The following is a 22,535-nucleotide window of genomic DNA, read 5'->3' as shown; positions in this document are numbered from 1 at the left end:
GGAAGCAGTCTTTAATAACCAGGTTGTTCTATATATACAATAAAAATCAAGGCAAGCATATAAAAGAAATCTTCAATAAATGAAGAGATAGATGTTGTTATTAGATAAAAAGGATTCAGTATTGTAACCAGTAACTCAGCTCAGCCTCACTCCTGAACTCAGATCCATATTCCCAACTGCCTACTTAACATCTTCATTTCAATGTCTCAAACTTAACACGTCCAAAACTGAACTATCGATGTGCCCCTCAAAACTCTGCTCCACGTACAGTCTTTCCCATCACAGCTGAAGGCGGATCCATTCTTCCAATTGCTTGAGCCAAAAAACCTGGAGTCACCTTTGACTCTTCTTTTTCATATATATCCCCACATCTAGTCCATCAGAACTCATGTTGGCTCTAACTCCAAGAATATTCAGAATCCCAGCAATTCTCACCATCTCTACTGCTACCAGCCTGGTCCAGACCACCATCCTCTCTAACCTGGATTATCATATGAGCCTCCTACGTGGTCTCCCTGATTTTACCCTTGCCCCCCACAGTCTATTCCTTACACAGCTGCTAGAGTAAACCTTTTAAAATACAGAGTCAGGTTATCTTATGCCTCTGATCAAAACCTTCCAGTGGCCTCTCATTTCACTCATGACCTGGTCCCTATCACTGCTCTAATCTCACATTTTCTACTCTCTCCCTTACCCACTCTCTCCTTGGCACAGGGGACTTTTGCACTGGCCATTGCCTCTGCCTGAAGCAGTGTCTCACTGATGTCTACCCCAACCATCCTTTCAAATGAGAACTCTACAAGTTATCATCTAAGTGATAGACAGATATGCTTGCAACTGAAAGGAAGGGGGTATAGTGGCCAGGCGCACAGATTCTGGAGTAAGCCTACACTAACTTGAGTCCTTTCTTTACCACTTGTCTATGACCTGGGGCAAGTTACAGTGTCCCAAATGGAAATTAGAACAGTAGGATTGATAATAGAATATCTGCCATAGGATTGTTTTGAGAATTAAATGAATCACACCTGCTACAAAGTAAGTTTCCATCAAATGACAGTTTAACTTATTATGCAAGCTCTACTGCAGAACAGCTCCCTAGCTGCCCCACTTAGAACCAGATCAGTGCCCTAAGCCCCTTTCATTTAGAAAGTTTGGGGGAACTCCTGATTTAGACAGGATTTGCCAAGCATTTCCTAGTTTTCCATGGTCACTACTCTACCAGCTCGTAAAAGGAGATGTCTATTTGCCCATGTTGTAAGGTTGCCTGCGTGGAAACACCCTCCAATACCTGAACTCAGTAAGCCTTCAGTGGAGAATCAGATAACCAGAAGAGCACAGGCCAGTGAAGAAACACTTATACTCTGGTCTGGGAGCAATGGTAAGGTTGGCATTTTCAGATGAAATCTGGTACTGAGCAGAAATCATCCATCCTAGAGTCTATATTTCCACAACCACCCCAATCCCACATTTCTGCAACCCCAACTATTGTTCTTCACTGTTGCTGCTTGATAAGACTCACCAATCAATGTGTACAAATGCCATTAAGACTTGAGGCATACCCCATTTTCCATTTTAGTCAAAGATATCAATGCCAAGCAAATTCTTGAAAAGTTAGAGTTTTCAGAACTCTGTGCCCAAATTTTAGACCAAGAGCTGGAATTGATGGAAACCCCACGTAATCCTAACCCCACACAACCTTCTCAGGTTTCTAACATTTTACCCAAGTGATCTCATCTGGATGAAAAGAAAATTTTATTTATTGCAGAATTGTATTATGTTCTAAATAGATTAAGATAATTTGTTTTATTTGCCTTGCCCTCCAAGAAGGCATCTCGGGAAGAGAGAGTGGATTGTCAGGCTGATGTCTTGAGTGCTCTGCTCAATTCCAAGAGACAGGGAGGGGACCTGCAGGCACAAGGAAGCAATTCTACTCAGAATTGTCACACTGCAGGTTGCCAGTTAAAAACCTTGGTTGAGATGCAGTCAGGCATGGAAGATGTCTTGTGTTGTAAGAAGATTTAGAGGCACCTGTGCCACTGGTGGATGAATTGCTCTCACTGGCTTTGGCATAGGGTGGTATCCAGGCACCACCCCCCCATAAAGTGAGGGAGGGCACTCCTGCCAATAACTCTGGGGCTCAAAGAAAGCGTGTCCAGGGAATGCAGAACAGCAGTCTGAAACTCAGATTATTCTCCTACTACTAATTATATGATGAAACTATCTGTTCTCTGGGCCTCAGTTTACCTTTTGTATAGTGAGGGTTTTGAGCTGGAGGCTCTCCAAGGTCTCTGATTGCAGCTTCAGGAAATGGAAGACTGCTTCCTTTCACAAAGGCCCTTTGTTGTGGAATTCCTTGATGCTAACCCTCCAGACCCCATGCACACACAATCTTTAGAAATTAGCATTTTATGGACTTTGACATGTGCTGTCACTGACGCTTCTGTTTTATGTGTTTTAATTAAATGTTATTATTTGCCACTGTGTCCCGAGGCCATGTGTTGGGAATGGGCGAGATTTCATAAATCAGGCCGGGGCTTCTATGTTGGGAGTTCATTGATTCTTCTCGTGATGTCACTGTAATTATTTCTCTTCGATCGATAGCGAAGCTTTGATGTTCTCTTTATATCTGAAAGAAGGCTTCTTTCCATTTATCTCCCACCTTGTTGAAAATGCACAAAGCCCTTCTCCAAAACTCACCCTCCTCTGATATAAAAATGAGCATCTTGTTTTGTTTTCGGTGTGGCTGCTATTATTAGATGCTACTATCTCTTTTAGAGCCACGACCACTTGGGACGTGTGAGCCCGTTTTACTCTGGGGCATGAAGTCCACACCTGCGACTATGGCTTCTGTCTGTCCCTCTCTCTGCCCCCACTTTGGTGCCCCCTTTGTTCCCTACAAACCGCACTGCAGGCTCTGGACCAACTTTAAGTTGAAACTTCTTCTAGATGCTCAGGTGGTCAGGGGTGTCATTTTTATTACCTTCTCTACACCCTGCATGCCTGCCTTGCACGAAGTTAGTGCTTAATGCACATTGGTTGAATTTAATTGAGGGGAGAGAGTGAGGAATTTGCATTTCTCTCAAGTAGAATCATTCTAGAGCCAGTTGAGATAAACCCCAGAGCCTGCATCTCGACTGGGACAGGAAAGACCTTGTCTAGAGGGGGAAGAGACTGTGGGTTTGTTTTTCTTTTTAAAGCATCGTTGTGCGTGATAAATCCAAACAATATTATTGTTCTCCTCCCCAAATCCCATTATACATAGTGAATTCCTAGAATATTTGAAGGGATGGAGGATGGACGGGTGGGAGAGATTGTTTATCGACCATTTTTTGCTCATGCTCAACAAATATTTCTTGAGTAAATATCTATGTAGAAATTAGGGACCAGAGCAAATGCAAGCATCCCTTCAGGCTCCCCTGTCTCCCTTGATCCAAATCCAGCCTCCTACAAGAAGCAGGGCCTTCCCTCACGCTAGCAGTTTATTTTCCCAAACTTCAAAAGCCACAGGTTTTTATTTGATTATATTTTTATTTATTTAACAAATACTTGTAGAGCACTGTGTGCCAGGCACCATTCTAAGCACACCACATATATTAACTCATTTAATCCTCATAACACTCCCATGAGGTATTATTATTATTATTAATTGTATTATTAATCTTCAACATACTGATGAGGAAAATGAGGCACAAAAGAACGAAATAATTTGGCCAAGATCACACAGCTAGCGGGTACCAGAGTCAGGATTTAAACCCAGGCAGTTAAGCCCCAGACTCTATTTTTTTAACCACTATTCCAGGCTGCCTCCAGATTTGCCATGCATTGACCACTGGTTGTTTTGTGTCAGCTGGGACTCTCTAGTTGTACTGCCAGCTTCCTGACAAGTGGGACCACAGCTCCTACTGCCTTTGTCACATCCTCCCACCATGTTCATTCAATAAATATTTTTTAAGGACCTCCTCTGTATCTGGAACATTCTAGATTCTAGGAATACAGCAATGAACAGACTGTCAGGACTCCTGCCTCACAGAGCTTACCTTCTGATGAGGAGAAACACACTACACCAGGTAAACCAACCAACCAACCAGTTGAGAAGATAATTAGAAATCATCACAAGTGCAATGAAGGGAATGAAAGAAAGTCATGGACGAGGGGGACCTGGGGCAGAGAAACCTCGTTAGATGATGTCGTGAGAGACTCTCAGAGGAGGTCACGTCTGTGCTGATTCCTGAGGAAAAACAACAAGCCCTGTGAGGATTTGAAGGAAGAGAGCTCCAGTCAGAGGGTCAGCAGGTGCAAAGGCCCTGAGGTAGGAACGGGCTGGGCAAATTCCAGAAAGAGAAAGGTGCCTGGAGAAAGGTGCCTCCCGTCTCTCCCTCTTGGAGAGATGGGAGGGAAGCAGAGCTTAGATGGTGAGGTCTCAGAATGTGGGGTCTCTGTGTTATATTGCAAGAAGCCACGGGACATGGCACAGGGCTAAGTCCCCGGAGAACTTTAAGCAATTCCCACATCTCTGAGTCTGTGTGCCCTCAGCACGGTGAGCTACCTGGGACCACTGAGCACTGCCTTCAGGGTATCCAGTTATCGCCCACAGTCACCAACTGTCTCAGTATGTGCAGGGAACAACAACACGGACCCCGAGTCTGATTTCCTGGTTTTCAGTCCCTGCTCTCTTATTCACTAGTTGAATGACTTTGGGCAAATTTTTGAACCTAAGCTTCAGTGTTCTGGTCTGGAAAATGGGATCATAAAGTACATACCCCAGAAGATTACTGAGAAAATTAAATGCGATGATGACTGTCACATGCTTAGCACAGCGCTGGGATGTAGGAAGCAAGCACTGAAGGCAGTTTTTATGTTGTGGTGTTTATTTTTACATTAATCTTAGTAGGAAATCAGCCCTGAAGTGTAAACACTGCCTGGTAGAAAGTGCTGGAATCTCGGGCATCAGCTCTATTGGTTTCTAGGCTGACTGCAGCAGATCAGTGAAGAGGGTCTGAAAAGAAAAAAACTAGCATAATCCAAAACATCTACTACTTTCCCAAATAACGTGATCTCTACTATTTTTTTTCCATGCACATACTGGAACGTTCCAACCTTATTCATTCAAAATCGCTCTCCAAGCTGCATTCTGTTTCATGTTAGTGTGGGTACCGAGACAACATCAGAAGCAAGGTGACCCTCTAATGGAGAATCGCTAAGTGATAATGTAGGGCACCATGATACAAAACTCAATTCTTAGTCGGATGAAAAGAGAAGAGAATTTAACCCGAGGAACGCCAAGGCCGGGTTTTCTGTTCAGATTTCAGGAGAAATGGTTTCACCCAAAAGCAAAGACTGGAGTTACACCAAGCATTTTCCTTTCCTTGGTTCTCCCAGGGTCCATTCAGAACCAAGCCCTGGCGCCATCTCCTGGCTGTCTCCAAACCCCTCCACATCCTTGAGAGAAATTAAGTTCGGGAAAAAAACTGGTAATTTCATAGTAACTTCTGTGTTTTCAACCTCCTTAAATATTTGAATCGAGACGAGCAGATGGGAACAGTCTTAGCCATTTACAGTCCCCACAAGGGACAGTCCCTGCTATGCCACACTCCCTTTGTTTCTGTAAGAGCTTGTCACCCAACAGAGGTACCCAGAGATCAGAGACAGCGTATTTATTTTCAAGGGGCCAGTGCCCGTTGACCCCACTCCTGCCAACGCACCCAATCTTACAAGAGGATAGTCCTCGCTGCCCAAATTTATATCCCTGAATACTTCCACTTACAGAAGATACTTTACACAAAGAAATCATGCCCAGAAACTGCCTTCAAAGAGTTGCGCTCCCAGCTCACTACACAACTGCAAGCCTAAATTCCCAGAATCTCATGATAAGGATCAGTTTAGGCTCTGCTCTCCCTAAGGTAAGAAAAGAGGGCCACCCTTGTTATCTTGACCACTTTCATTTTCCAGGGCTTTGGTGAGAGCAGGTGGCTTGCTGCCTGGGCAGCTTCAGCCGTTTGTATCTAGCTCCCTACTCACCTTCAAGCCAGGTAACTTGGCCTCGGAAGGCATACAGCCTGAAATGGCTAGGGAAAATAAATCTACAGGCTTGCTAACCAAGGAGTGAACCAACATTCCAAAGAATTCTGGCTCATTCCTCCAAGGGGATAAGCAGGACAGTTTTGAAGACAAGAAAGTCATTGGCTGGGCTGGTTCCTCCCTTCTTTACTCAAGAATGTATATTTACTTATTTAAAATGCATTGAGCCTTTTCTGCTTGTCAGATAAGCACTTTACCTATGGCTCCTCACTTAATCTCAACAACAATCCATGCACTTGGTACCATTTTTGTTTCCACCTAACAGATAAGAAAACAGGCTTAGAGAGAACTTAAATAACTTGCCCATGTACAGCAGAAATTAAACACAACATTGTAAATCAACTATACTTCAATTAATTTTTTAAAATATATATATATTTATATATATATATATATATTTTAAAGTTTTTAAAAGAAAAAGAGAGCTCAGAGCTCTCTCTCCAAAAAATAAATAAATAAATAACTTGCCCAGAATCTTAGAGCAAGTAAATAGTAGGTGCAGGATTCAAACTCATACCTCCTCATTCCTCTTAATCACCCAAAGTGTCCCTCAGAGACCCAGGACTTAGGATTTTCCCAGGCACTGCTGAAAACACAGCCACTCCTTACATTTGCAGGAAGAATGAAATGGGATAATTCTCCATAGATAAAGAAGATGCTCTCCAAAGCCCTGCGGATGTGTGTGGTGGGGAGAGGAGGCGGGTTAGCACCAGGCACTGTCTAATCCTACTTCTTCTTGGACAGCACATACCCAGTATAAACCCTTCCCCTTCGTCTTCATACATTTGATGCAGTTACTGAACCGTAGTCCTCCTCCCCAGCCAGTTTCCTAGGACCCTGACAGTAATTTTCTCACACCATCCATGCCTGACGATTGATTTCTCATGGTTATTTGCAAAAGCACAAATACAAATGTTATTAACTGCTAATAAAACTAGCCAGCCGTTTCTAAAACCCAGTGCTGGCAACAGCTCTGTGGTCTTTGGGGACCCTTCATTTGCCATATCCTGCTAAAGCAAACATTTCTTTCTGATAAGAAAATGCCAAAGGAGGCAACCTTGTCTTTTGCTCTTTCCAAAATTTATAGAATGATGAGGTCTGATTAGGTCAGGAGTAGGGAGACAGTCTTTTAAAAATCATAGAAAGCCTTCAGGATTCCTGATTCCAGAAACCACCCACCAGCTTCCATATAAAGATTCCATATTTTTTTCCAGATAATATTGCTTTTTTAATTTTTTTTTTATTTTATTTTTTTAATTTTTTTTTTAAAGAAATTCACATTCTTTTATTTATTTATTTATGACTGTGTTGGGTCTTCGTTTCTGTGCGAGGGCTTTCTCTAGTTGCGGCAAGCGGGGGCCACTTTTCATTGCGGTGCGTGGGCCTCTCACTGTCGCGGCCTCTCTTGTTGCGGAGCACAGGCTCCAGACGCACAGGCTCAGTAATTGTGGCTCACAGGCCCAGTTGCTCCGTGGCATGTGGGATCCTCCCAGACCAGGGCTCGAACCCGTGTCCCCTGCATTGGCAGGCAGATTCTCAACCACTGCGCCACCAGGGAAGCCCGCTTTTTTTAAAAAAAGTCGGAATTTAATAAGCATTCATTAACCATCTGTTGGGTTCCTGGCACTGTGCTAGGCACTGTAGATACCAAAGAAAGGTACCATACCTGCCCTCCAGGTGATTATAATCTAGTTATGGAGACATGGCCCACACACGAAGCAACTCAAGAATAAGACGAGGCAGGTCTCAGTCAGGTATGAGATGGCAAGGTACAGATAATAGGGACTGCCACGCTCAGATATGGAAATGGTCAGCCTGGTGGGAGCAGTCAAGGGGTGAAGGTCCCGGTTCTGAGACTCACTAGCCCCTGACCTCATGCACCTAATCAGACCTTGGTTATGGGATCTGTAAAATGACAGCGCTCAGCCATTCATACAACAAATTTGTCTGAGCACTGACCATAAACCAGGCACTATTGTGGTTCTGGTGATACGGTGTTGAACAAGACAATGAAGTGCCCTATAGTCTGGTGGGGGGAAGGGGTAAGGCAGACAATAAATAGATGGACGGATGACTATATTACATGGCAGTAGTGACAAGCAAATCAAAGTAAGGGGATAGAGAGTGGCACAGGGCTGTGTCAGGAAGGGTGACTAGGGGTAATCTCACCAATCAAAGAATATTCAAGTGTGGATGTGGATGATGTGAGCAAGAGATCCAAACTGATGTCTATGGGATGAGCGTTCCTGGAAGAAGAAAAGCAAGGCAAAGGCCCTGAGATAGGAATGGCTCGCAATGTTTGAGGAATGGCAAGGATGCCGGTGTGGCTGGATCACCATGAGTGTCTGGGGACTGGTGGGAAACGAAGAGCAGCCAGAAGCCAGATCATGAAGGGCCCAGAGGGCCAAGGTGAGGAGTTCAGATGGGAAGCCAGGAAGGCTTCAGAATATGTACCAGAGTATCCAAACCATCTCCGATGCTAAGAGGTGGGACTTGAGCATTCAGTCCTAATGAGTAGGATCTAGAATGGAGAAGTCTAGATGCTAAGTACCTACATGTAAGATGGTCTGGGTTCTTTGCACTTGACAGTAATTTAATTAGAGAAGTAACCAAATTAAGGGGGTAAAAAAATCAGGGGTATAATCCTAGAGACTGAGGAGAGTCGCAGGTATTTCATGAGCAGATTGAGATGGTGCCTTTGACACTCTTTAGGCAGCAAGTGCCCTGATGCCATCCTTCTTCTGTCCAAAGACTCCCCATGTGGTACCCGATTAGAACCACGCCAAGATCCCATCCCCCTCGACAACAACCTGCCATTTGAAGCTCACTCCTCGGTGTTTCATGGCCACAGTTATCTCTAAAATAGGTAGCAGGTGAGTGCTAATGTTGAATAAATTCAAGCTAATTGGTTAGCACTTCTCAAATTTTCTGCTCTCTATTTACTATTCCTTCCTCAGATAGAAGACAGAAAATACACGGCCCCAGAATGTCTGGAAGTTGTGCAGTGAAACAGTCCATTGCAAGCAGGAAATTAATTGAAGATGAATGTTTCATCTTAAGACTTATGTGAATGTTGTATTTTATTTCAGATCTACTTGTAAGAACTTAACAGCCATGTTTTATAGTACTCAAGGAGCAAACATGGCCCTCCCAGAAGATATGCCACATTTATCCTGTGCTTTGCCACACATCTGGCACACTAGGGCAAGTCCCTAGGGCTAGACAAACTCAACTGGAAGTGGATAACTAAATTTAACCTAATTAAAACACTCTTCTCTCCAGAAGAACCCTAAGTAGTTGCTGATATTTGGGATTTCGAGGATCATGAACCACTACTGGGGGCAATGTACAAGCAGAGGACTCCTAAAGCACATCTGGATGTTTTCTTAAACGAAGTCCATAATGCTAGGCCTGATTCCACAATTGTTTACTTATGAAAGCACAAGTCATCTCAAATGTGACTTGTGTTACCAGCACAAGTTGGAAATATTCTGCATCTTAACCATCCCCGAGCATCAGCAGGCATAATGCGAATAGCACATGCGATCTGTCAGCTCCATAGCCATTACATAAATCTCAGTAAATTCTTTCAGTATCACGTGCTCTTAGGAAGTGATGCCGTCGCCGTGAGTAAGACAGCATTCACAAAGAAACTGACACTTCTTCTGTTTCCTAAACGGTAGTTTACAGCATCTCTGAGGGGCTATGTTGCTCATATTGTGTTTGTTTAATATTTGACAGTATCTTGACTCATACCATAGTGGATCTGAGATAAAATGATTACTTGTAATGCACAGTTGCCCACACAGATGGGAGAATGTTTATTTGGGAAAGAAAAAGAAATTAGAAGGAAAAAACCCTCCACGATGCAGGCATCAAAACTACTATGATTACACAATACTATATTAGCAATATTTTGAGGGACTTACTCTAAATTACCGTCCTTCCTTCCAACTCAGCATCCACATAATTACAGCTTTCTAGCTAGTAGGAAACGAAAGGATGCCATGGTGAACGCTGCCCACGCTAGTGGGTTGGGCAGGCTGCTGCTGCCACACCGTGGGGATTGTTGAGATGGCAACCACGGGAAGCTTCGCCTGCTTCCAGCCGGAGAAAATATAAAATATTTACTTTCTATGCAATTCCTATTTTCAATTCTCTCCTATTAACAGCAATTATAATCAATAACAAACACAGGATGCTTTATGTAATTCCAGCTGCATTGTGCAGCACAAAAGGTACTGAATATATAAATATTTATATATTAAATATATATTTAATACACATTAAATATATAAACATACATTTAAATACAAACATACTTCATTTTGTCATTTTACCTTATTCCCTAAATATCTAGCTTATGTTGTAATTATATACAGATTACTTTTTTAAATTTAGGTCTGATATATGGTTTTTATGCTTAATAAAAAGTGAATATCCCAAATCCAAAAAATTATCATTTTTGCTTTAGGGTGCAAAAATATCTCAGTCTCTGATGACAACTTTTGTTCTTCCTTTTTGATTACGCTAAGTGGTGATTTTACGTAGAATCCTCCTACCTAAAGATTCTAAGAATTCTTATAAATTAAATGGAAGCCTTTGTTTAACACAGAAATTAATTTTTAAACTGGATATGAAAACAATATTCTAATGATGGATTTCACAAACTGGTAGAGGCAGATGCAGGGGTGGGTTAGCTGGGCAGCTCTCCAGAAAACCAATCAACAGGGAGCACTGAAACATGAAGGAAACTGAAATGAAATGGGAAAAAACTGAATTTATGAAATCTCTTAGATATTCAGATTTGCGAGAAAGACCCCCAAGTAGAATGATAAAACTGCCTTTAAGAAGACAGTTTAGGGACTTCCCTGGTGGGGCAGTGGTTAAAACTCCACACTCCCAATGCAGAGGACCCAAGTTCGATCCCTGGTCAGGGAACTAGATCCCACATGCATGAAGCAACTAAGAGTTCACATGCCAAGACTAAGGAGCCTGTGTGCCGCAACTAAAACCCAGCACAAGTAAATAAATAAATAAATAAATATTTTTTTTAAAAAAGGAAGACAGTTTAAAATACCTAGTAAACTTGGATTAGGGGGTTACTTTCTTAATTTGATTAAGGGCCAAATTTGTATTGTATTGTTTCCATCAATCAAAGAATGGACCAATAAACTGTGGCGTTATTTTACAACAGAATACTAAATAGCAGTTAAAATTAATTAGCCATGTGGATCTATATCAATAGTGCTTGAAAATACAACATTTTGTGAAAACAACCTGTTTCAGAATGTTGAGTGCAGCATACTACCATTCACATAAATTTAAAATACACACAGCATCGTTATATATTGTTCATAGTTTCATACAAGTATAAACATATGGACTAGATTCGCAACCAAACCCATGACAGCATCGCCTCTGGGGAGACTGGAAAATATATAGGTTTTCACCTTTATGTGTAATATTTTATTCCATTTTTTTTTCAAAAAGAGAGGGAGAAGAAAATATGACGAAAGATAAACATTTTTTTTTACTTGGTATGGTGGTTACATAAGTGTTTGCCTATTAACCTTTCCTTATTCCATTAAAAAGAAAAGAGGCTGATTTAGTTCATTGCAAGATCTTTGTTATACTGAGTGTGATGTGCAAGTCCAGGGCCAGAGCTAAACAGACAAGGCGTCCCAAGTGTCCTCCTTCCTCCACAGAGTGATCAGCCTTCCCTCTAAATAATTTCAGATCAAATATTTCAAGAACACTGGTTTGAAGATACATCAGATCATTATTCTGCCCACGGTGGCCTCATGTCCCCTCCAACCCTTACATTAAAACATTAAGTCTCAAAACTTCAGGGAGACATAACCATCAGCTTTTTTGGTCCAGAGTGCCCTGCTGATATCCTGATACTCCTGGATTAACAGCTGAAAAAAACTCCAGTGATAAATTTTCAGAGAAAAAATAAAGAATAAAATAGAAGGGCAAATGTTTTAAACTAACATATGTACTATACATACACATACACACACGTATGTATATTTATATATAATCATCCTATGTAAGTAAAAAGGATACCATGAGAATTGGAGGAAAAAGAAACTTGTTACTTTATCTTCCATAGGCATATAACCATTGTCTGAAATTCATTAAATTCGTAAACTCTCACTCTGCCCTCGATGTCTGGTCATAGGAAGAATAACTAGGAAAAATCACTGAAAACCTTAACAGCAGCAAGAGAATAGAGGCAGATGGGATACCGTCGATTTTTATTTTTATTTGAATTATCAGTTTAGCAAATAGGAAAATTCCTAATTTGTGCTTTTGTTCTAACTCAATAGAGATGCAACAAAAACAATTTTATAGACTTCTATGACTCCCAAACACAGCAGATTTATTTGGAACAGGAAATTGGCAGACATTGATAGGGGAAATTTTAATTTAATTCACTACCATAAATTGCAGAAATGTGTCCATGCATTAGAAGCTCCCTGGAGGTTCTTTATTTCTTCGGAAATAAAAAGAAAATGGATTTGGAAGAAGTGTATTTTAGGTTATTTTTTCTCTGTGTAGGGAAGCTAAATCTTGCCCCAAAATAAATTTTGTCATTTAGACTACAGTCTAGAGGGAAATGAGACTGTAATCTACTCATTCCTCTTGCTTTCAGAATAGAACAAATCACAGTTGTGATGAGAATCATCCCAAATTATAAGGCATAAAAACTGGCGTTGCCTCACATGTTATTAGTTTATTTGCAGATGGCACCACAATTTACAACCCAGTCGTATTACAAGAAATGCTGATTCCACAAATACTCTGCTTGTGAGCAGGAATAAAACACTCAGAAATCACAGCAGTGCCATACTCTGTTTAAGCTTTCCAAAATTTACATTATGGCAGTTCTTGAAAGTTATAGGAAATACCTCTATCATCTTCAAGCCATTGCAAATATTTTTGGACCAAATGTGGATATAAACCAATAAATATCTTTGTGGCTCTCTAATTTGATCATGAACAATTACACATAATTATATCATAAAGTGGGAATTTAAAAGGACCTAATATGTTGAACCATTAGCAAACATAGCCAACAAAATTTTAATTAAGATTCATCTAGCATAAAATAAAAAATATGGAGTATAGCGCTGCCAAATCCAAAACCAGGCAATTTTACTAACAGCAAAAAGGCAGATACTAGGCGATTCATCTTAAATAAAGACTGCGAATTTCAATTCTTAGGTCTCTTTTCTGACGATTTACATTTATGAGCTGCCCTAAGTCTACAGGTTTTAATGTAAAAGCCAAGTAACCAGCCAAATTAACCAGTCTACTCCTTATATGTATATTTAACATTTGGACAGATGGAAATCCAAATTACCCTCACAAATCTGTCATTTTTGACTCAACAAACAGCCACAGAAGACCTGCTTTTTGTATAATGCTCTGTGGTAAGAAATATATCTAGATAATTCTTACCACAATTTCATCACCTCCTCCAGCAAGCCTTCGCAGCTGTATTCTTCCATTTTTGTCTGATTTTTTAAAATTAGCTTTATGTTATCATTATTAAATAATATATGCTCATCACGAGACACTTGGAAAATACAGAGAAATAGAATAAGGGAGGAAAGCCATCCTTGGTCCCACCAGGCAGAAGTAATTATTAAAATCATTATGGATTCCCTCAATATTTTGTTGAGAATTTTTATCTAATTTCAATTATGTAATGTATCCAAGATTGTGCAAGTTATCTTTACAAAGTAATACATAACATCATAAAACAACTAGACCAGTGTGGAGAAAAGGGAACCCTCCTACACTGTTGGTGGGAATGTAAATTGGTGCAGTCACTATGGAGAGCAGTATGGAGGTTCCTTAAAAAACTAAAACCAGAGCTACCATATGATCCAGCAATCCCACTCCTGGGCATATATCTGGAGAAAATCATAATTCAAAAAGATACATGCACCCCAATATTCACTGCAGCACAGTTTACAATAGCCAGGACATGGAAGCAACCAAAATGTCCATCAACAGAGAAACGGATAAAGAATATGTGGTACATATATACAATGGAATATTACTCAGCCATAAAAAAAAGAATGAAATAATGCCATTTGAAGTAACATGGATGGACCTACAGATTATCATACTGAGTGAAGTAAGTCAGTCAGAGAAAGACAAATATATGATAACGCTTATATGTGGAATCTAAAAAAATGGTACAAATGAACTTATTTACAAAACAGAAATAGAGTCACAAATATAGAAAACAAACTTATGGTTACCTGGGGGAAGCGGGGATAAATTGGGAGATTGGGATTGACATATACACACTACTACATATAAAATAGATAACTAATAACCTACTGTACAGCACAGAGAACTCTACTCAATACTCTGTAATGACCTATATGGGAAAAGAATCTGAAAAAGAATGGATATATGTATATGTATAACCGATTCACTTTGCTGTACAGCAGAAACTAACACAGCATTGTAAATCAACTATACTCCAATAAAGTTTTTTTTAAATAAATAAATAAAACAACTAGACCTAACAGAACACTTTATCCAACAACAGCAAATATGTAATCTTCTAAAGCACACATGGAACATTCTCGAGGATAGACCATATAATAGCCATAAAATGAGCCTTAATAATTTTACAAGATTGAAAATAGACAGAATGTGCTCTCTAACCACAATGGAATAAAATTAGAAGTCAATGACAGAAGGAAATTTGGGGAATTCACAAGTGTGGAAATTAATCACACCCTTAAAGAACCAAGAAGTCAAAGAAAAAATAACCACAAAGGAAATTAGAAAATATTTTAATATGACTGAGAATTAAAACACAGCATATTAAAACTTACGGAATGGAGCTAAAGCAGTGCTTAAAGGCAAATTTATAGCAGTATATTCCTATATTAAAATTTTTTTTAAATCTTGAATCAATAACAACCTTCCACCTTAAGAAACTAAAAAAGAAGGGCAAATCAAACCTAAAGGAAGAAGAAAGAAGGAGATAATAATATTAAAGCAGAAAATAGATTAAATAAAAAATAGAAAGACAATAAATAAAACCAACAAAACCAAAAGTTGCTTCTTTGAAAAGGTCAACAAAATTGACAAACAGTTAGCTAGACTGACCAAGAAAAAAAACAGAAAGAAGCTCAAATTACTAAAATCAGGAATGAAATAGGAGACATAAATACGGACCTTACAAAACTGAAATGATTATAGACAAACACAATTAACAATGTTTGGAACAAATTACGTAACTTAGATGAAATGGACAAATTCCTAGAAAGATACAAACTACTGAAACTGACTTAAGAAGGAACAGACCTGTGACAAGTAAAGAAATTGAATTAGTAATCCAAAAACTACCCCACAAGTAAAGCCCAGAACCAGATGGCTTCAATGATAAATTCTACAAACTATTTAAAGAAGAATTAACAACACTTTTCACAAACTCTTCCAAAAGTTTGCAAAGGAAAGAATGCTCCCCAATTCATTTTATGGGGCCAGTTTTACCCTGATACCAAAACTAGACAAAGATCACAAGAGAAAACCAAAAATCAATATCTCTTATAAATTTAGATGCAAAAAATCTTTAGCAAAATACTAACAAACTGAATCCAGCAACATATAAAAAGGATTATACACAATGACCAAGTGGGACTTAACCTAAGAGTGAAAGGTTGGTTTAACATCTAATAAGCAGTCCATATAATACATCATATTAAAAGAATAAAGGATTAAAACTACATGGTTATCTCAACAGATGCAGAAAAAACATTTGACAATGGAAATAATGGGTACGCTTATGGTATAGATTGTGGTAATGGTTTCACTCGTGTACATCTCCAAGTTCATCAAGTTGTGTACATTAAATAAGTACAGCTTTTTGTATGTCCCATCATACCTAAATACAGTGGCTTTTGCTGTTGTTGTTAATTAACAAAATCCAATACCCTTTCACAATTAAAAAACAAACACTCAACAAACTAGGAATAAAAGGGAGCTTCCTCAATAAAGAATTTAAAATAAAGAGCATCTAAAAAAAGCCCCTCACTAACATCATACTTAATAGTGAAAGACTGAATGCCTTCCCCCTACAATTTTTTTTAATAGATCTTTATTGGGGTATAATTGCTTCACTGTATTAGTTTCTTTTGTACACCAAAGTGAATCAGCCATATGCATACATATGTCCCCATATCCCCTCCCTCTTGGGCCTCCCTCGCATCCTCCCTATCCCACCACTCTAGGTCATCGCAAAGCACAAAGCTGATCTCCTTGTGCTGTGCTGCTGCTTCCCACTAACTAACTATTTTACATTCGGTAGTGTATATATGTCGATGTTACTCTCAGTTCGCCCCAGCTTCCCCCTCCCACCATGTGTCCTCAAATCCATTCTCTATGTCTACGTTTTTATTCCTGCCCTGCAACTAGGTTCATCAGTACCATTTTTTTATTTTCCAGATTCCATATATATGTGTTAGCATACGGTATTTGTTTTTTTTTTTTTTTTCTGACTTACTCCACTCTGTATGACAGACTCTAGGTCCATCCACCTCACTACAAATAACTCAATTTTGTTTCTTTTTATGGCTGGGTAATATTCCATTGTATATATGTGCCACATCTTCTTTATCCATTCATCTGTCAATGGATATTTAAGTTGGTTCCATGTCCTGGCTATTGTAAATAGTCCTGCTGTGAACATTGTGGTACACGTTGTCGTTTATGTCAAAGAGTGTTTTTCCTGTTTTCCTTTAACAGTTTTATAGAGTCTGGTCTTACATTTAGGTCTTTAATCCATTTGGAGTTTATTTTTGTGTATAGCGTTAGGTAGTGTTTTAATTTCATTCTTTTACATGTAGCTGTCCAGTTCTCCAGGCACCACTTACTGAAGAGGCTGTCTTTTCTACATTGTATGTTCTTGCCTCCTTTGTCGTAAATTAGGTGACCATATGTGCATGGGTTTATCTCTGGGCATTCTATCCTGTACCATTGATCTATATTTCTGTTCTTGTGCCAGTACCATACTGTCTTGATTACTGTAGCATTGTGGTATAGTCTGAAGTCAGGGAGTCTGATTCCTCCAGCTCCGTTTTTCTTTCTCAAGATTGCTTTGGCTATTCGGGGTCTTTTGTGTTTCCATACAAATTGTAAAAATTTTTTGTTCTAATTCTGTGAAGAATGCCTTTGGTGGTTTGATAGGGATTGCACTGAATCTGTAGATTGCTTTGGGTAGTATAGTGATTTTCAAAATATTGATTCTTCCAATCCTACAACAAGGAATATTTCTCCATCTGTTTATGTCATCTTTGATTTCTTTCTTCAGTGTTTTATAGTTTTTTGAGTACAAGTTCTTTGCCTTCTTAGGCAGGTTTATTCCTAGGTATTTTATTCTTTTTGTTGCAGTGGTAAATGGGAGTGTTTCCTTAATTTCTCTCTCTGATTTTTTATCATTAGTATATAGGAATGCAAGAGATTTCTGTGCATTAATTTTGTATCCTGCAACCTTACCGAATTCATTGATTAGCTCTAGTAGTTTTCTGTTGGCATCTTTAGGATTTTCTATGTATAGTATCATGTCACCTCAAACAGTGACAGTTTTACTTCTTCTTTTCCAATTTGTATTCCTTTTATTTCTTTTCCTTCTCTGATTGCCATGGCTAGGACTTCCAAAACTATGTTGAATAAGAGTGGCAAGAGGGGACATCCTTGTCTTGTTCCTGATCTTAGTGGAAATGCTTTCAGTTTTTCTCCATTATGATGTTTGCTGTGGGTTTGTCACATATGGCCTTTATTATGTTGAGGTATGTTCTCTCTATGCCCATTTTCTGGAGAGTTTTTATCATAAATGGGTGTTGAATTTTGTCAGAAGCTTTTTCTGCATCTATTGAGAAGATCATATGGTTTTTATTCCTTAATTTGTTAATGTGGTGTACCACATTGATTGATTTGCATATACTGAAGAATTCTTGCATTCCTGGGATAAATCCCACTTGATCATGGTGTATGATACTTTTAATGTGTTGTTGGATTCTGTTTGCTAGTATTTTGTTCAGGATTTTTGCATCTGTGTTCATCAGTGATATTGGTCTATAATTTTCTTTTATTATGATATCTTTTTCTGGTTTTGGTATCAGGGTGAGGGTGGCTTCATAGAATAAATTTGGGAGTGTTTCTCTCTCTGCAATTTTTTGTAAGAGTTTGAGAAGGATCAGTGTTAGCTTTTCTCTAAATGTTTGATAGAATTCGCCTGTGAAGCCATCTGGTCCTGGACTTTTGTTTGTTGGAAGATTTTTAATTACAGTTTCAATTTCGTTACTTGTGATAGTTCTGTTCATATTTTCTAATTCTTCCTGGTTCAGTCTTGGAAAATCGTACCTTTCTAAGAATTTGTCCATTTCTTCATGGTTGTCCATTTTATTGGCATATAGTTGTTTGTCGTAGTCTCTTATAATCCTTGTATTTATGTGGTGTCAGTTGTGATTTCTCCTTTTTCATTTCTAATTTTATTGATTTGCATCCTCTCCCTTTTTTTCTTGATGAGTCTGGCTAAGGGTTTATCAATTTTGTTTATCTTCTCAAAGAACCAGCTTTTAGTTTTATTGATCTTTTTGATTTTTGCTATTGTTTTCTTCGTTTCTTTTTCATTTATTTCTGCTCTGATCTTTCTGATTTCTTTCCTTCTACTGACTTTGGGTTTTCTTTGTTCTTCTTTCTCTAGTTGTTTTAAGCGTAGGATTAGATTGTTTATTTGAGATTTTTCTTGTTTCTTGAGTTGAGATTGAATTGCTTCCCTCATAGAACTGCTTTTGCTGCATCCCATAGGATTTGGGTTGTCGTGTTTTCCCTGTCATTTGTTTCTATGTATTTTTTTATCTCTTCTTTGAGTTCTACAGTGATCTCTTGGTTATTTAGTAGTGCACTGTTTAGTCTCCATGTATTTGTGTTTTTTACAGTTTTTTTCCCTGTAATTCATGTCCTATCTCATAACGTTGTGGCCAGAAAAGATGCTTGATATGATTTCAGTTTTCTTAAATTTTCTGAGGCTTGATATGTGACCCACGATGTGATCTATCCTGGAGAATGTTCTGTGTGCACTTGAGAAGAAAGTGTATTCTGCCACTTTCGGGTGGAATGTTCTATAAATTTCAACTAAATCTATCTGGTCAATTGTGTCATTTAAAGTTTCTGCTTCCTTATTTAATTTCTGTTTGGATGATCTGTCCATTGGTGTAAGTGGGGTGTTAAAGTCTCCTACTATTATTTTGTTACTGTCAATTTCTCCTTTCATGGTTGTTAGCAATTACCTTCTGTATTGAGGTGCTCCTATATTGGGTGCATAAACGTTTATAATTGTTTTATCTTCTTCTTGGATTGATCCCTTTATCATTATGTAGTGTTCCTTCTTATTTCCTGTAACAGTCTTTATTTTAAAGAATATTTTATCTGATAAGAGTATTGCCACTCCAACTTAGTTTTGATTTCCATTTGCAAGGAATATATTTTTCGATCCCTTCACTTTCAGTCTGTATGTGTCCTTAGGTCTGAAGTGGGTCTCTTGTATACAGCATATATATGGGTTTTGTTTTTGTATCCATTCAGTGAGCCTGTGTCTTTTGGTTGGAGCATTTAATCCATTTACATGCAAGGTTATTATCAATATGTATGTTCCTATTACCATTTTCTTAATTGTTCTGGATTTGTTTTTGTGGGTCTTTTTCTTCTCTTGTGTTTCCTGCCTAAAGAAGTTCCTTTAGCATTTGTTGTAAAACTGGTTTAGTGGTGCTGAATTCTCTTAGCTTTTGCTTGTCTGAAAATCTTTTGATTTCTCCATCGAATCTTAATGAGATCCTTGTTGGGTAGAGTAATCTTGGCTGTAGGTTCTTCCCTTTCATCACTTTAAATATGTCATGCCACTTCCTTCTGGCTTGTAGAGTTTCTGCTGAGAAATCAGCTCTTAACCTTCTGGGAGTTCCCTTGTATGTTATTTGTCGTTTTTCCCTTGCTGCTTTCAATAATTTTTCTTTGTCTTTTTAATTTTTGCCATTCGATTACTATGTGTCTAGGCGTGGCGTGTTTCTCCTTGGGTTTATCCTGTATGGGACTCTCTGCACTTCCTGGATTTGGATGGCTATTTCCTTTCCCATGTTAGGGAAGTTTTCTACTATAATCTCTTCAAATATTTTCTCAGGTCCTTTCTTTTTCTCTTCTTCTTCTGGGACCCCTGTAATTTGAAAGTTGGTGCATTTAGTGTTGTCCAAGAGGTCTCTGAGATTGTCTTCAATTCTTTTCATTCTTTCTTCTTTATTCTGCTCCTTGGCAGTTATTTCCACCATTTTGTCTTCCAGCTCACTTATTCATTCTTCTGCCTCAGTTATTCTGTTATTGATTCCTTCTAGTGTATTCCTCATTTCAGTTATTGTGTTTTTCATCTCTGTTTGTTTGTTCTTTAGTTCTAGATCTTTGTTAAACATTTCTTGTATTTTCTCAGTCCATGCCTCCATTCTATTTCTGAGATTCTGGATCATCTTAACTATCATTACTCTGAATTCTTTTTCAGGTAGATTGCCTATTTCCTCTTCATTTATTTGGTCTTGTAGGTTTTTACGTTGCTCCTTCATCTGTGATGTATCTTTTGCCGTTTCTTTTTTTTTTTCTTTTTAAGAGTGGGATTGTGTTCCTATCCTACTGGTTGTTTGGCTTGAGGCTTCCAACACTAGAGTTTGTAGGCTGTTGTGTAGAGCTGGGTCTTGGTGCTGAGATGAGGACCTCTGTGAGACCTCACTCTGCTGAATATTCTCTGGGGTACGAGGTTCTCTCTTGGTCCAGTGGTTCAGACTCAGAGCTCCCACCGCAGAAGCTTCGGCCCGACCCCAGGTACGTGAACCAAGACCCCACAAGCTGCATGGGGTGAAAAAGAAAAAGAACAATAACAAAGTAAAAAATAAAATTAGGGGAGATTAGTTCAAGATGGCGGAGTAGAAAGACGTGCTCTCACTCCCTCTTGCGAGAGCATTGGAATCACAACTAACTGCAGAACAATCATCAAAGGGAATACACTGGAACTCAACAAAAAAGATACCCCACATCCAAAGACAAAGAAGAAGCCACAATGAGATGGCAAGAGGGGCACAATCACAATAAAATCAACTCGCATAACTGCTGGGTGGGTGACTCACAAACTGGAGAACACTTATACCACAGAAGTCCACCCACTGGAGTGAAGGTCCTGAGCCCCACTTCAGGCTTCCCAACCTGGGGATGCAGAAATGGGAGGAGGAATTCCTAGAGAATCAGACTTTGAAGGCTAGCAGGAGTTGATTACTTACACAAGCCTCTTAGATAGCCTCATCTACCAGAGCGCAGACAGCAGAAGCAAGAAGAGCTACAATCCAGAAGCCTGTGGAACAAAAACCACATTCACAGAAAGATAGACAAGATGAAAAGGCAGAGGGCTATGTACCAGATGAAGGGAAAAGATAAAACCCCAGAAAAACAACTAAATGAAGTGGAGATAGGCAACCTTCCAGAAAAAGAATTCAGAATAATGATAGTGAAGATGATCCAGGACCTCAGAAAAAGAATGGAGGCAAAGATCGAGAAGATGCAAGAAATGTTTAACAAAGACCTAGAAGAATTAAAGAACAAACAGAGATGAGCAATACAATAACTGAAATGAAAAATACACTAGAAGGAATCAATAGCAGAATAACTGAGGCAGAAGAACGGATAAGTGACCTGGAAGACAGAATGGTGGAATTCATTGCTGTGGAACAGAATAAAGAAAAAAGAATGAAAAGAAATGAAGACAGCCTAAGAGACCTCTGGGACAACTTTAAACACAACAACATTCGCATTATAGGCGTCTCAGAAGGAGAAGAGAGAGAGAAAGGACCTGAGAAAATATTTGAAGAGATTATAGTCGAAAACTTCCCTAACATGGGAAAGGAAATAGCCACCCAAGTCCAGGAAGCACTGAGTCCCATACAGGATAAACCCAAGGAGAAACACGCTGAGACACGTAGTCATCGAATGGCAAACATTAAAGACAAAGAAAAATTATTAAAAGCAGCAAGGGAAAAATGACAAATAACATACAAGGGAACTCCCATAAGGTTAACAGCTGATTTCTCAGCAGATACTCTACAAGCCAGAAGGGAGTGGCATGACATATTTAAAGTGATGAAAGGGAAGAACCTACAACCAAGATTACTCTACCCGGCAAGGATCTCATTCAGATTCGATGGAGAAATCAAAACCTTTACAGACAAGCAAAAGCTAAGAGAATTCAGCACCACCAAACCAGCTCCACAACAAATGCTAAAGGAACTTCCCTAAGTGGGAAACACAAGAGAAGAAAAGGACCCCCAAAAGAAACCCAAAACAATTTAAAAAATGGTAATAGGAACGTACATATCGATAATTACCTTAAA

The sequence above is a fragment of the Balaenoptera ricei genome, chromosome 3 (genome assembly GCF_028023285.1).
Source record: "Balaenoptera ricei isolate mBalRic1 chromosome 3, mBalRic1.hap2, whole genome shotgun sequence".
NCBI lineage: Eukaryota > Metazoa > Chordata > Mammalia > Artiodactyla > Balaenopteridae > Balaenoptera > Balaenoptera ricei.
This window is presented reverse-complemented; position numbering follows the sequence as displayed.